The 11,104-nt window shown below is 37.9% G+C and overlaps 1 pseudogene; it reads right to left on the bottom strand.

Annotated features, from left to right (window-relative positions):
* Positions 1 to 2,655: 2,655 nt before the first annotated feature.
* LOC127160946 (interferon-induced very large GTPase 1-like) overlaps positions 2,656 to 11,104 on the bottom strand; it is a 28,242-nt pseudogene continuing 19,793 nt past the window's right edge.

Below are 11,104 nucleotides of genomic sequence, written 5' to 3'. Positions count from 1 at the left end.
TAACACAGCAGCAGCCCAGTCAGCATAAAACCTCCGCATTGGCACACTGACACTGTCTGAAACGTACAGGTGCTCAGCAATGCAATCAGACTGCAGAGGACCCTGTGAAGACCCATCTCACCAAGCTGCCTGGTCCATGCCCCCGAAGAGAGAGAAAAGGCATGTGCATGATGCTTTTAAAGGGGTCATCAGATGCTAAGTTCACTTTTACATGTTGTATGTAGAAATCTACCCAATAATGATAAAAATCCATGCAGCGGTTTTTAATTAATCTGTAAAAATAATATCCCCTTTTTCAAATCGAGCCGTTCTCAGATGACTGTCAGTGTGCCGTCATACCCACAGAGGCCCCTCCCACAATAGTTGATTGACATGAGCGATTTACCTCGAATCAGCTGTCACAGTCCGCCCTCTTTGTTTCGATGCCACAGCAGGGATGTAATAAGACAAGAATATCTCCAACTGAGCGATTGAGGTGTTGTGTTGCTGGATGTAATAATGAACATAGTCGTCGTCGTTTACTCCCGACATTGAGCAGCTGAAGATGCAGTAGATTAGGTTTGTTTGTGAAGGGAATGCGCCTCCCGATCTACATATATCTGTCTATGTTCGCACAAATCATTCGTGATCCAGCTTCACTTACAGCAGAAGTGAGTATAAGGTTTTTTTTTTAATGAATCTTTGCTATCGCCTTTCCTAATAAAGCGCTACTTAGCAAGTTTAGCAGCTAAATGCAGCTAATGTAAACAGCTCGTCAAATCACAGAGAGAAGAGAGGGGCGGGGCGAGCAAAGCGTATTTGCATTTAAAGCAGCCTCGACCAGAATGAGAGGATTTTTGCAGAGCTTATTTTAGCAAGGTAAAAAGGGTTTTTAACCAAAGTATATTATAGACTTTTTTTAAGACCCTAAAGAATCATATCAACTTGTGGAAAATAAGCATCCGATGACCCCTTAAGATTTCTGGAAGCTACACCTCCAGGAAGTCCGAGAGCCAATAGCGACTTTCACCTTTGGAGGGTAAGTTAAGACTCTTTGTCTGTGAGCATGGTATTTTGCATATGTAATTCGATTGGGTGTTGATGCAAAACTACTAAGGATTTTTAAAACACTAATATATTGCAAAGGTATCAACATATAATATACACCATCATTTAGATCATCAAAATACAAATTCAAAGAGACCAAACATGGCATAGGTAAGTTATACTACACTAGAGATCTATCATAACAAATGCATATAACAGTGCATAATGAAAAACACAAAATTACAAGGCAGTAATACTATACACAATGACCTGGGGCTATGTGCAATAGGAAGACCAAAAAAAGGTTTGTCTGTGAATTAATAAAAGTATTCATTTCCTATAGCAGTATGTTTCTGTTTTAGAGAGATTTAAGTAGGGGAAGATTGTCTCTACATACTTGTAGGTTGTAAAGTTCTTCTGATCTGGCCGAGGTATTCTGATTGCCATGGTAACCAGGGGCCTGGTGGGCCATTGGAGATGTCCCGGCAGCCAGTGTTGTGGATTGAGTGAGGGGGTCTGTGATTATTTCTTAATTCAGTGAAACATTGATTTAGTAAATCGAATGAACAATTGTGTGAACAATTGTCTGATTGGCCCAAAGGCCACAAATGTATAATTACAACACAATTTTATTATATGCTACCATTGGTGCAAGATAATAGAAATGGCCAATATGGCTAAAAATACCTGTGTGTTACCACAACTAGAACCACAACTAGTGTTACTCACCACCGCAATCTTTTCAAACTAGAGTAAGGAACCCAGCTTGTTTTATTAACTAGAAATCTGTAGGCATATATATTTGAATAGCATAAAAAAATTATTTCTGCTTTTTTTTTTTATTTAATTAATTTAAGAACATGTGAGGTTGAATTTCTTTCACTTTAGTTCTTTAATTGTAGCTTTCTTGTTTACTAAAGTTGTTTATTTTATTTAACTATATGGCAATTATAATAATGGCTGTCTGTTATTGCTTATATCATCACTTGTGTGAACATAGGTCTATCACCTTGCAGTTCTCAAGCCTGTGACATGGCAAAAATTTCAGGAGCTGCTGGCTGCTCTAGTCACAGGCATTCCTATGGATGGCAGCCCCAAAGAAAGATGTGATCATCTGTTTATTACTGTAGGTATCATTCAGGATTTATTGCAGAAGGCCAGCATGGGTCGGCGTCATTTCATACTATGCAAAAAGAGCACTCCACAGAGGTGCAAGGAGGCCTATGTTTGCAATTAGATAGGAACTCCAGACAGTACCAAAGTAAAAAAGGCTCTGTGCAAAAAACAAAAACAAAAAAAAAAAAACAAAAAAAAACTCAGTGCCACAATAAAATACTTTTTTTTTTTAAGTTTCAAGTGTTTCTTGAAGTTTTTTTTAAGTATCAAGATTCTTTCATTTATGTGTTTTCTGATTTTTTCTAAATAAAAAATTATATATATATATTTTTTAAATTCTGTTAAATTTACCTTTTTTGGCTATTTAAATTCTATTTAAACTCAACAGTAATGGTCAATAACGTATTGGTTGAAAGCCATGTTTTCTGAAAAAAAAAAGGCAATTTGCACTTGATTGTGTTATACATTTACAGCCAGTTTTTTTAAATTTAAAAGCAGCAAAATACAAGAGTGTGTGATGCATGCTTTGTATTTATTCCGTAACACAAGGAGAAAGATATTTTCTCTGGTGACACAGAGAGCACATACATACACATATGCACAAAAATTTAAGATTAATGCATTTGAGTAAAAAAGAGGTTGTTAGGCATGCTACGGAATTGGACATATACAGTTACAATCAACTGATATACCCTTACACAACTTTCAGTTTAACATTATTAGTAAATTAACATGTATTATTTAAAAACAGTCATTAAATCTTGAGCACAATACATTAAATACAGTTGCTTTATTCATTTTGATTTATTAAGTCAAATAATTGTATGTGAGAGAAGCATTGAAGAGTGACTGAGCTTGAGCTATAGTAAATTTGCTTTATGAAACCGAATCAACTGACAATGAGTCAGACTAACTAAAATAAGCTGGCGTATTTGGTAAACTTGTTTCATGAAACAGGCCAGAAAACCTCTGCTTTATATTATGTTCTGCACATATATGTTCTGCTCTGTTTGTTTATTTATTTTTAAAAAGTATGTATACAAGCTCTCAATAGCACAATCTTTTGTGAGCTTTTCCCATTCTTTTGGGATCTCACCTTGACCCTGGAATATTTTATTGTAGTGCTTTTCCAGTTTGTTCTTGAACCTGCACACAAACCATTTCCAGTACGGCAGCTCAGAGGCATCAGGGGTGATGCTCCATTTTGCATAAACTCCTCCTGCTCTTCTGTATTCTGTATATAGAAACCACTCACCTGATGCACGAAATGTTTTACCACTTGACACTAAAGTTGTGCAAATATCAGCACTGAGATGTTGTGTTTCATAGTAATGCCAACCTTTGAGTCCATCCACTCGATGGAAGGGAACACTGTGATCTCCAGGATGGTCTTCTGTGGTGTTGGTGCAGATGGCGGTACAGAACGGACACTGAACCCAACAGCACTGACAGAAGTGATCAATCAGAAGCTCATCTGGCCTGAACTTGAGGTCCAGTTTTTCATCAAATGCCTGCATGTTAAACTCTTTACTGATGTCAGTCATTATGGCAGGAAGTTCTTTTCTAATCACATCTTCTAGGAGGTTGAAATCATCAACATCATCATGTTTCACTCCACTGAGGTCTTTTTCAGAGAAGATCAGCACACCTGAGAGCTTCTCTGTGAAACCCTTCAACCACAATCCAACATCTCCACTGTTCACTTGAACATGTTCAGTAGATTCACGTGCTGCTTTCTTGATCCTCTGCAGCAGGAGTTTGATGTTCTCCTTCATCTTGGGTAAAACACTGACACTAAACTTGCCAGTGATGTACCGACTGACTTCACTTTTGATGAAACTCTTGAACTGATCTCTGGGATTATGAATGTAGTCCATGTATTTGCCAAAATCCTCCTCTTCTGCCAGTGTCTTCAGGATGTGTTTCTCTAGATTTGATCTGTTTCCATTCAGTGATTCACAGTTTGTTTTCATTTCATCTGATAAATCTCTGGCAGTCTTCTTGTAGACACTTTGCTTAACAGGCTCTTTGAGTTTCTGACAGATGATCTCACCAAAAATGACAGCTGATGCAGCTCCATGGAGGTGTTTCTGGAAAACACTATAGTATTCTTCTTGTTTCTTCTCAACATATATTACAGGATCATTGGCTTCCCTGAACAGTCTGTGTTGTTCAGTGATCATTTCATTTGCTCTCTTAGAGATGGATAGAACCAAGTCCATAGTGCACTGATGCTTCCTCATGTTCAGTTGCTCTTGCCTTGATGTAATCTGTGAGTTTTTGAATGCAGCTTTTGTTGTAGCCCATCTTTGAAATGTTAAATGACTGAATCATTTTGTCTGTCTGCAGAGAAACATCTGTGACAAATGATCTTATTTGGGCTTCATCCTCTTTAGATAGAATGTATCCTAATTTCTCTTTAGCTGATCTAATCACATTTGTGAAAGCTCCGCTAATTCCACTGGACTTCTTTACCTTCACATAATCAGAAAAACTCTGTACAGTGAAAATATCCTTGCTCTGCTCCCAGTGGTCTACAGGAGCACTTTTATAGATGTCACTGAGGAGGATTTTCACATCTGTCAATATGTCAATCTCTTTGACTGCAGGAGTGTCTCTGATAATGTTTTTAACACACTGCTTCCAAAACAAACCAAACTCTTTCTTCAGTGTTTCTTCATCATTTGCTTTGTTTTTGAGATTTAAAGCAAGTTCTTTGCTCTTTTCCAAGAGTGTATTTTCATGATGTGTCCTCTGAGCATCAATCTTTTTCTTCAAGTCTCGCTGCTGAAGAACCTCATTTAATTTCCTCTTTGTTTCTCTCACAATGTTTTCCTGAACATCTTTGATTTTGGTTTCAAATGACATTTTCCACTGAATCAGTAAATCTGCATCCGTGTCTTTCTCAAAGAACTCTGACATAGATTTTTCCACTTCCTCGCTTGTTTTCTTCAGTTCTCTTTGAAGATCAGTTTCATCAACCTCATGAATTGCTTCATTTTCTATTCTGTTGTGCATATTGTTCTCAGTTTCCATCATGGCACTCCGAAGGCTCCATGACCACTTGCTGTATTCAGTCTCCAGTTTCCTGTAGGCTGAAATCTCCAGAGAATTTTTAAAGCTGAAGACGAATCGTTCTTTCAGTAAAGCCTCCCAGAGATCTTTAATACGATCTTTCAAGTGAGTCAGTCTCATTCCATGTGATTTTGAGGCATGAGACATAATAGTTTTTTTTAGTTCTTGAATGTTCTCACAGTAGTTTGGGTTTGGTGGTGCCATGGGTGGGCTGCCCTCCCAGAGCTGAGCAAAATACTTCACGTCATTCTGAACATCAAATCTAATGATATCACTAAAACGTTCTGCGTCACAGACTTCCTCTTTAGCAGCAAGTTTTGTCATTTCATCCAGTTTCTCTTGCAGTCGTCTCCTTCCCTCCAAGTTTTTCTCTTTAGCTGTGACGTCTGAAACGTTCTGATGCACAAACACACAGCTGGGATTCAGTCTGACCCTCTTCATCCTCAGGAAGGCCTGAACAACAATCTGAAGAATGTCCTGCATCTCAGATGGGTTTTCACCAAAGATGTTGATCAGTGTCAGGTTTCCAAGACCAACAACAAATGTGGCCAATTCATTGTCGTGATGTCTTGTTGATCTTCCAGCCAGTTCTAGAGCACGGAGACCCTCGGTATCAACAACTAGAATATAGTCAAAAGTGAGCACTTTTCTCTTGTCTTCTGACACTTTGACCAGCTGCATGAAAGCTCCTCTGGTGCACCTGCCAGCACTGACGGCCAACTGGAGACCAAACATGGCATTCAACATGGTGGATTTCCCAGAGCTCTGAATCCCTAAAACTGACAGCACAAAGACTCTCTGGTCTCCCAGTTTCTGGATGAGTTCATCTAGAACAGCAGAGATCCAGATCACAGGAACATGAGCAGCATCTCCATCCATCAGCTCCAGTGGAAATCCAGAGATCATCATCTCTGCTGCAAGACTCGGTAGAGAAGAAAAGTCAGACTGCAGGTCTTTCTTGTTCTTCTTCACAGTTGAACACGATTCATAGATTTGACCGATCTCCCTCATGATGTGCTCCAAACCAAAGGCTGCAGCTTGAAGTTCCTCAGATATTCTCTCAAGGTCAGCTTGTTCAGCTTTAAGTTGCTCAGATTTGTCATTGCTCTCTTTCATTTTTAACACTGTTGACCACTTTTCATCATACTTGTGATGTAGTTTAAAAAGGTCAGCTGAGATATATTCATCAAGAAAGATTCTGAGCCATTTGAGGAAAAACATCTTGTTTGCAGCATCTGAATTCATTTCTTTAATAAAGAGCTTCATAAAATAACTGACATCAGACTCATGCTGCTGTTTGCGGATTTTCTTCATTTCTGTTTGTTTTCTACTTATTTCCATTTCTGTTATATCTGCTTGAGGTCTATGTAGTTCTTTGTTCTTCTGACTCCACTGATTCCACAGTTTTCCCTGACAGGGCAGAAATGATTCTTTGACTTTTGTCAGGTCTTTCTTTTCCAGTAAATTAATCATCTGCTGTGCTGCTTCTCTTCCTCGGCTGCAGTCACGATCATCTTCCTCATCTACTCTGATGTCTGATGAGTATTTGGACATATCTTCAAGTCTGAAAGTGGAAGGTGATTCTGAGAGACAATTATTAATAGTTTTTCTGAGTTCTTCAGATACATCGGACTGATTTCTGTCTTTCAAACCGATTTTGTATTTCCCTTTCTTCATCTCAGTTACAGTGCATTCATCTTCAGTAAAAAGGCAAACGAGTGGCTTTGCATTACTGTATAGGTTTTGAATTGTTGCTGTATGCTTATCATTTCTGTCCAGTCGTGGTAGAACAACAACATTGATTGAGGCCATTTCAGTGAGGATCTTCAGCTGTTTCTCATGGTCTCCTGCATCACCGTGAAGATTACAGAATGCAACACATTCAGTGAATTTATCCGTATTTTTCCCAGAAGGGCAGAACCAGGCGATCTCCACCACTCCATCCATCAGGACTCTGGTTCTGCTGCTGCCTGGGCAGTTCCTGTGGAAGAACGTGTTGTGTTTCTCATTGATCAGACTGTTCATCAAATGAGACTTGGATGAAGACACAGAGCCAAACCTAAAAAAAGACACCACTGGAGTTTGTGCCTTGTAGATTGGCTGGATGTGACTGATGATCTCATTGTTAGTGTTTCTCATCTTCCAGCTCTTGTTGATTTGTCTGAATGCCCAGAGAGGAAACTCAATGTGTTGCGTGAATGGATCAGGAACAAGTAAAGGCAGAGCGTATTGACACTGGGACAGTTTAGTCACTATCAGCTGCTTAAGGAAACCATCAGCACAATGAAACACAGTCATCTGTACATCCATTGGGTCAATTCGCTTAGATTGTCTTGTTCTTTTGGTAGATGAATATATTGCTTTGAAAATATCACTCTCATCTTCAGGTGAGTCATTGTCTCTTTGTTGTGCGTGATCTTCCTCATTGGTCTCTTTAGTTGTAATGTATCTTGCTCTGTAGTCCATCATCAGTAGTTTTTGTAAGAAACTCAGAATCAACTCCTCTTCGGCACAAGACTCGTGGAACTGTAATGAATGTGGCATTATCTGAAGAACATCAGCAGCTCTCAGTTTGTTGTTGCGCCTGTCTTCAAGATGAAGTCTGCGATATAGGTGTTCTATTTTTTCACTCTTAGTCTTTTCTTGGTGTATATGTTCATCTTGTCTGACTTTGGTTAATCCAACATCCTTGTTTTCACCCTGTGAAAATATAAAATATAAAAATATATATGTATTAATTTTATTCAATGTTAAATATAATGTGCCAGTAATGTGTAAAACAGTAGATACATGTCTGTGTGGCAGGTCCAGTGAAATTCTTCCTGCCTATATGTGGTTTCTGAGACTGTTCATTGATTTCCCAGTGATTGATCAGTGGGGAGTGTAAAGATAAACTAGATGGAATAACGTCATGAGTCACTGCCTCTTTTTTCCTGCTTCATATTTGCCTGCCAACAGGCAAGGCTGTTGTTGGCACACTGTAGCTAATGTTAGTTTACTTTCAGAGTGGCATGTTGGATTAAATCCTATGGCTGGCATTTGGTTGAGGTTGTCCCTATACAGGTAGGTGAGAGTCATCTGTTTAGGTGTTAAAGTATTTGCTCATTCCCTCTAAAGTGGGGAATTATCGCCCAAAGTCATTGTTGCTTTGCTTGGTTAAATTTAGGTTATTTCGCTTCCTTTTTGTGTTTTGTTTTTGGAGTCTTTTTGTGTGTGTTTCTTGATTATGATATATATTTGTTATAATCGCCAGCTGGAGCACCCATGAGATCTGCTAAAGGGCACTCCATCCCTTACCTTTGCCACTCTTTCTGGATCATGATAAAAAAAAAAATTCATATCAGTCAATATTGATAATTATCATGATAAATGTCAAATTTATATTTCAAGTTTAAAGGCAGATTTTTGCTACAATGTGAAAGCTTTAAAAACCAGATGGTTAAATGTGGCTTTACCATATTTTTTATGGTCAGAACATGACTTCATTCTTCTTTTCCAGTCATTTTTCCTTAACAAATAATAAAAATAGAAAAAGAAAAATGCTTAGTTTTGCATTTCAATGAGTAATATTGTTTCAGATCAAGAAAAAAGTTTTTGTTACCTGATAATATTGATTATAATAATATAACATATTTTGTGTCTTAGAAATACACATTTGATAGTAGCTTGAGTTAGGATGCAGACGTAGATTTATGTTCATAATCAAAATCAGTAATATCTGTAAAAAATTGTAGCATCCTCATTTTTATATGGTGAAATTTAATTATTCTGTTTTTTTTTTTAATTAACCATTGCTCTTCCATAGTATCATCCATAGATCATGACAATAACAGTTAAAACACAAATATAGCACCTCAATACCATGGTAAAAATGTAAAATGGTTCTTAGGTATTTGTGTGAAAAACAGTAGTCTAAACACTGTATTATGTTAGTATAAATGCATAAATGTTATAGCTTAATCACAATCAAAATTATATTCCATTATTCCTTCTTCAATACAGTTAATACATGTCTATATTAATAATATAATTAAATTCAACACAAATATACCCACATTTCTGACACAACACCACTGTGCAGTTAGTGCTACTACAGTGAAGCTATGGTAAATGATGATGATTTGTAGATTTAAAAGTCTTCTGACTACAGTGTTTCTCTTGTTTGTCAGCGCTGTTTCATCTGGCTATAAACCGAGTCATTTGTGTTCTTCACTGAATTCAAGTGCTTTATAATGCTGTTTAGTGACTGAGACTCATCAGTGAGTGAATGCATCTGCTCTAGTAAGGGTGGCACCATGCCGCCGTTTGAACTTTAATCTGAGCGGATGAACGGTCCGAGTAGTCATCTGTTGTTTCTATGTTCTACCTTGCCTTCGTGTTTGCTGACCTTAGACTGTTTGCCTTGTTTTTTACTGTTTGCTGCCTGCCCTTACCATTGGCTGTTTGCTGGATTGCTCCTTTGGATTGCCTTGGATATTTCGGTTTTTTGTCTATTTTAATGGACTACTAGGTGGTTGTCCTGCATCTTCAAAAAAACAAGCTACAGATGGTCCAAAATGCAGCTACTAGAGTCCTTAACAGGTCAAGAAAATCTGATCATATTACCCCAATTTTAAAGTCTCCTCACAGGCTAGGTTCCGCTTTAGCTACAAAATAGTACTTCTTACCTATAAGGCACTTAACGGTTTAGCTCCTGCGTATCTAACTAGTCTTATACCACGCTACAATCCATCACGCTCCCTAAGATCATTATCAATTCATTATTAATCTTTTAGCTCTGTTTGAACAAATCTTTCTTTGCTTGCTTTGAACAGCAGCTACGCTAATTATGTTCCTATTTGTTCTCTGTTTCTGCCATGGGATTGACATCCCATGGTAACTAGGAATTCACAAGCTCCATCCTGGATCCAGAACACTTAAGAAGAGATGATGCCAACCCCTCAGAGGACTTCAGATGATGCCAACCCTGAAACAACATACAGTACTACCAAATTTTGGCTGCTAATTTATGGTGTTTTTTGTCTGTTTGATTGAACTTTACCATACATCTCTGCCATAAGTACATCCACTTGACATAGTCACCACTAGTAAGCTACTACTCAATATATTGTACAAACTTTAATTTGGTGTAAAGTTGCTTTGCAACAATATGTATTGTGAAAAGCGCTATACAAATAAATTTGAATTGAATTGAATTTTTTGGTATTTGGACCCTGCCTGTTAGATGTTGCCCTTAATAACATGGATTCTAAACTCAATTGTCAAGCCTAGAACATTTCAGAATATTCAACCACACGGTTTTTATGAAGCTAGTCAAGCCAGTCAGGGACCCAATTGATCAGTTACTGCACCTTTGGTGAAGAAAATTATCCACTGAGCATTATGTTTATCAGATCTCATCAGGTACCCATTGATGATATCGCATCAGAAGATATTTATCGTTGTGGACTTAAAAGACCATAAATGCATACAGCAATGCATCAGACAATTAGGTCATAGTAAAAAATAATAAAGTTGAGGATAAGGAGGAGAGCAGCAGTGAGAGTGAGGAAAGTGAGGGAGGAAGTAAGTAATCAGGAACAGCCAGCAAAAAGTCGTAGATTGCTATACAAGTCAGGCATTCATATTCATTATCCTATACACCAGTTTGGAAGATGCATCTTTGCTCAGCAGAGAAGGTGCATTCTCCAGGTTACTAAATATTTTCCTCTGAGTGTCTCGAACACATTATCCAGCAAACAAATCTTGGCTCAGTTTAAAAAGAGGGTAACTCAACACTGAATTGCACAGAGAAAAAATGGAGTCCCTGCAACATGTATTTGCTAGCAGACCACAACACACATTGACAAGATGCAATGCCAATGAAAAAAATGGGAACAAATCAAAA

This window comes from Labeo rohita, unplaced genomic scaffold, assembly GCF_022985175.1.
Source record: "Labeo rohita strain BAU-BD-2019 unplaced genomic scaffold, IGBB_LRoh.1.0 scaffold_501, whole genome shotgun sequence".
NCBI classification, from domain to species: Eukaryota; Metazoa; Chordata; class Actinopteri; order Cypriniformes; family Cyprinidae; genus Labeo; species Labeo rohita.
This window is presented reverse-complemented; position numbering and strand designations above follow the sequence as displayed.